The sequence below is a fragment of the Arvicola amphibius genome, chromosome 8, assembly GCF_903992535.2.
Source record: "Arvicola amphibius chromosome 8, mArvAmp1.2, whole genome shotgun sequence".
NCBI classification, from domain to species: Eukaryota; Metazoa; Chordata; class Mammalia; order Rodentia; family Cricetidae; genus Arvicola; species Arvicola amphibius.
The window spans coordinates 41,560,164-41,565,493 of NC_052054.1; the positions used below are offsets into that span (position 1 = coordinate 41,560,164).

The 5,330-nt window shown below is 37.3% G+C and overlaps 1 pseudogene; it reads left to right on the forward strand.

The window, feature by feature from the left end:
* Positions 1-249: 249 nt before the first annotated feature.
* Positions 250-523, forward strand: LOC119821490 (annotated as a pseudogene).
* Positions 524-5,330: the final 4,807 nt, after the last annotated feature.

Consider the following 5,330-nt stretch of genomic DNA (forward strand, 5'->3'; position numbering starts at 1 on the left):
AACCTATGTTATTAAAACATCTTAAATGCCATTTTCTGTAGCTCTCTGAAGTGTTTGAAGATGACCTGCCTATCTATAATATATCTTTGACCTTGAAAACATACCTAGTGTGACTACAAGTTTAATTATAATAGATAACTAATTAAAACCTTTTATTTCCTTATTATCCTAAACAGTTGGTAATAATAATTTTCAAGGACTAGATATTTACATTATGCTCTTTGTGCTTGGGTTTAGGTTCCTAGCAACATGGCTAAATGCACCAAGAAAGTCTGGATTGTTGGGAATGAGACCCACTATGGTGCCTCCCTCTGGAAAATTGTGAAGAAAATTGATATCAGCCAGCTTGCCAAGTACACATGTTCCTTCTGTGGCAAGATCAAGATGAGGAGATGAGCCATTGGCATCTGACACTGGGGTTCCTTCACAAAAACAGTGGCTGGCAGAGCCTGAAACTACAACACTACATCTGCCACCACAGTGAAGTTTGTCAACAGAACTGAAGGAACAGAAAGACCAGTAGAAGTGCTAGTGTTCAAGACAGCCTCTAAATAAATGGGTTAATTTACATAACAAAAGAAATTTGCATTACATTATTAAATGAGCTATATAGGTACAATACATTGAAAAAGAATAGAAATGTATATACAGTATGTTCTAACAACATTAATCTCAAATTTGTATCAATAGAGAAAATTTATATATAATATACAAAAGCCCAATCCAATGTAAAACATTTAAAACTAGTAGCGGCTTTTTAAAAGTAGACTCAATAATCTATCTTTTTATCTTATCATATCTATATCCTCCCTTTTTTCTTCTTTTCAAAACAAGAACTTTGAATATAATTTCCTTTGTTTACTTTTATTCCTGACAATTATCAATAATAATTTTAACTAACCCTCCTAAACAATGACAAATGTTAATAATTCATTGAATAAACAAAACCACCTATTCCACCTTTTGGGAATGTGGGCATCCTAGTCTTAAATTTACTTTCTGCTGTCTGGTGGTGACAGTATCTTTAGGGGATCCTGAAAAGAAAAATTTGAGTTAATTTCCAAGTCCTGGGAGAGGAAGATGTATCATTTTTGTCTAGTCTATGCATAATTGGAAACTGCAGGGCTTGTCTCAAGTCCTGCCTAGAGTAATCTGCTAAGAAGGATCATCTCAGCCAACCATTTCAAAAATATTTTGAGCGGTTTGTAGTCCAAAGCCAATCTGTAAGTGGTGCTATCAGCTGAATGGCATCATATGTACCAGGTGGGAACTTTGTTGTGGGACCCCATTTTCTTCCTGGAGACTTCAGATATTACTATAGGAAAATTTACTCTCTTGAAAAGAAAAATGGGGAAATGCTGTGGAATAATGCTCTTGTACACTATAAAAATTGATCACTCATATTGGTTTAATAAAAAAGAGTGACGTATAGGCAGGAAGTATAGGCAGAGCAACCAGGCTAGGAGAATTCTAAGAGGAGGAAAGAGAGAACCAGTCACCTGCCAGACACAGAGAAAGCAAGATAAGAATGCCTTACTGAGAAAAGGAACCAAGTCATGTGGTTAAACATAGATAATATTATGGGTTAATTTAAGTTGTAAGAGCTAGCTAATAATAATCCTGAACTAGTAATCCAAACGGTTTATACTTAGTACAAGCCTCTGTGTGTTTCTTTGGGACTGAAAAGCTGAGTGACCATGTGGGACAGAAACTTCCATCTACAAGTGCTTGTTAAAGAAATCAAAAAACCAACAAAGGATAGATAACAGTTTTTAGAATTTTTCTACCTGTTACATAACTAACTGGGTAGAATCTGGTGTATGGCTCACCCATCTGACAACTAAGTAGTTAAAAATTGATGTACAGTTAAGACTTTCCTTAGGAAGGCAGTATGCTCACCACTGTACCAGCAAACTACTCCTTATATGGGGTCAACTTGCCCAGCCTGAATACATGGGAGGTACTCAGTCTCACAGCACCTTGGTATGCTGTGCTTTGTTGATGCTCACTTGAGACCTGCCCTTTCCTAAACAGAAATGAAGGAAGAGTGGATTGGGTGGGAGGGAGCAGAGGTGGGGTGGGGGAGTGACTGGAAGAAGAGGAGGGAGGGGAAACTGGCTGGGATGTAAAATAAATAGTCATTTTTTAAAAAGACTTTACTTTGAATGCCTTTGGAAGTATCATTAACTTGAGCTATGACCTTGGATGATTACATAAAATCTGTCTAGTAAGAAAGTTATTTCATAAAGGAAAAATGAATATATTTAGAATCACATCTCTCATTCTTGGAGAATTTTCATACACTTAAAGTTAAGCCAGGCTTCTCAATAGTTTTGACTTTAAATTCACCTTTTAGGAGTAACAAGAATAAAATAGGAAAAAATATGATTTCTTTGAGTTGATGTGGTTTTAAAACTGTGAGCAATTGGGACCTATAGAAATGGACAATGGATGTTACTACTTCTCTAAAATGGCATAGGCACATTCTTCAACAGGAATTTCACTGTAGGATCAGGGCTCCCAAACACTTATTTTTTATAGAAAAAAAAAAGTGTACCTTGAATGTAATGGTGGGAAAACATGTCTATCTACATTAAGGTAGCTATTAGCTGAATTTAAAGTAAGACTTATATGGGAAGCTCTATGGTTAAACAGAGGCTTGCTGTAGTGAATTTCATATTTTTTAAAAATTCCTTGACAACCCATTTGTGCTTAAAAATAACAGCAACAATAAGAAGCACCTTGGGCTTTGTACCTTGTTGCAATAAATGTTCTTCCCTAGTTGTTACCATTATTTCCCTAAGTGTCTGTATGATTCCTTCTCCTTTATTCTTATATGCATACAGACACACACAAACACACATCCTCTTAAGTTTAGAATTAATCAAAATCCAAAGTCAGTTTATTAACTTCCAAATTTAAATGAAGCAATTTATAATGTTACAAATATCAGTTAGTCCTATAGTGAATACAAGCTTTGAGTATTGATGTCATTCATTCAACAGAAAGAGAGAGAAAGCAGGAAGAAGAGGAAATACATTGATGCTGTATTGCCCCGAGTTTCTTTCATTTATAGCTGAGCATGATCAAAATGAGTCTAAGACTTTTCACAATAATGATTTAAAAACAGCAACAACAACCGAACAAACACAAACCATAAAACAAAGCAGCATGGATCCCAGACTGATCCTAGAACCCATTCTGCATTTGAAAAATGAAGAGTGCCTTGTTTTCCAAGTCTTCTGATCCGGTTTTAAAAAGCAAAGGGATCATCAGATAAGAGCCTAGGCAGATGCTGCGTGTGAATTATTTTGAAACCCCACACAAACCCCAACACACAGGGCCAGAGCCAGGCTATGTGTGCGGTGCCACATGCTGTGTGGGTCCATGACTTGCTCCAGCTGCTGTTGGCAGCATCTCTTAGGTCTGTCACCAAGAGGTATCTCTGTGAAGACTTGCCATCTGCCTTCAGCATAGGTCCTTGTCCAGTCCCAGAATACGTTCCAATGTTACTTAGAACCCACAGGCCAGAGTGTCCCCATGAAAGCAAACCTCTCTGGTGCTCGCATTGTTTGTTTTGATCATTGAGTTGACATCATTACTTCTGTAGATGCCAACTCTTTGGAAGCCTTTGGTTTGAGAACCAGAAGGTGTCAGTGGTGTGCTGAAAGAGCTTATATGTTCCCATGGCAACACTGTCATCAAGCTTGCTTTCTCCATCTTCTTTTGTGCCTCACAGATAATGAAGATTGTACAACTTGAGTATTATTCTCAGAAATACTCCCTAATAGGATTCATCTAGCTAATAGATGACTTTAATTTAAATTGTATAAAGACTTTGTAATGTTGGAATGTATTTCATATAGTGTCAAGAGACAATACAAGAACAGAAACAAACATCTGGACATATAATAACCAACTTTCTGATTTCTATCTTAAATGATAAAAATAGTATATTCTTTTTGTTGAAAATATTTTTTTTCATACAATATATTCTGATTGTGGTTCCCCCTCTCCCAAGCTCCTCCCAGGTCCTTCCTACCTTCCCCTCTACCCAAATCCATATGCTCTCTTGATCTCTCTCTGAAGTGAGAAAGTAAGATATTCTTTTACCATTATTTTATCCCAACGATATTTGTTATGTCCTCTTATAGACCTTATACTAAAATGCCATGAATGCTGCAACCATTAAACAGTTCAATGTGATATTTATGCATGGCCTATTGTAACAACAACAAACACAAAACAAAAACAACTCCTGTTTGGGGCTCAAATAGAAACCAAATGTGATGTAATTCTTGTTGATCAGAGTGTTAGGATCATTTCCACTGCATCGCCCTTACCTCAGCCTAACTGCCACAAATTTATAGGTGACAGAATGTTGGCACCATACAGCTTTCAACACAGTAAATGGAGCTACAGATAACACCTATGTGAGGACAAATGGGGCTTAGACAGCCACCAGAAATATTTCAAAACTTGAGTTGTTCAAGGGGAGAAAAAAAAATAGCCTTAGCTTATTTCCCCTTTTATTCTTTGACTTGACAGTCCATGCGAGCATTTTCCTTTTCCCCAAATGTCTGCCGGTAGTTTGTCAATGTGCTCCGTTACACTGGACCTCAGACCTGTCATCTCTGTCAGGCTTCCCCTCCAAGGCTGGACAGCTCTGAAGACTGATTTACATCTCCAAAGTGTTACACGTCCTGCCATTCAGTGGATTCAGTTCATAATAGTACTCACTGAAAAATACCATGTTAAATTTTTGGGCAAATGTCCATCTTCTTGAACCTCAAAATTGTCCTCTGTTAAAAATATCCTGACACTCAAAACAGCACCTGTCCTGCTTGTAGCTTCAATAAACACATGTAGAATTCATCTTCTGTAAACTATGACAAATGGTCTATCACAGGTCAATTTACCATCCCAGAATAGCTACTGCGATAGTAGTATGAGTTGGTCAGTAGATGGCACTGTTTGTTACATTTAAAAAGAGAATCACTGAAACCTGTGACATCACCTGATCAGGGTAAGTGTGGGAGGGAGGAGATCCTGTTCTCACAGAAGACGTCTCATAGATTTCTTAGAGGTTAAAGTGACCTTGGAAGAACTCCAGTACATCTCACTGGCTTTTCAAAAGGAAAGTTCTATTTTAGATATTTTCATAGAGGTGGATACTTTTAGCATACTTCATTTACTCCTTTCAAATTGGAACCACTCAAGAAATCTTGTATCCAAAGCACATCTTTTCTCTGTGTCCTTGTGCCATCCTGAGTTGAATACAGAGCAGGTCTTTCAGACCCTTCCTGAAAACTCTATCCAGGTCTTGAGGG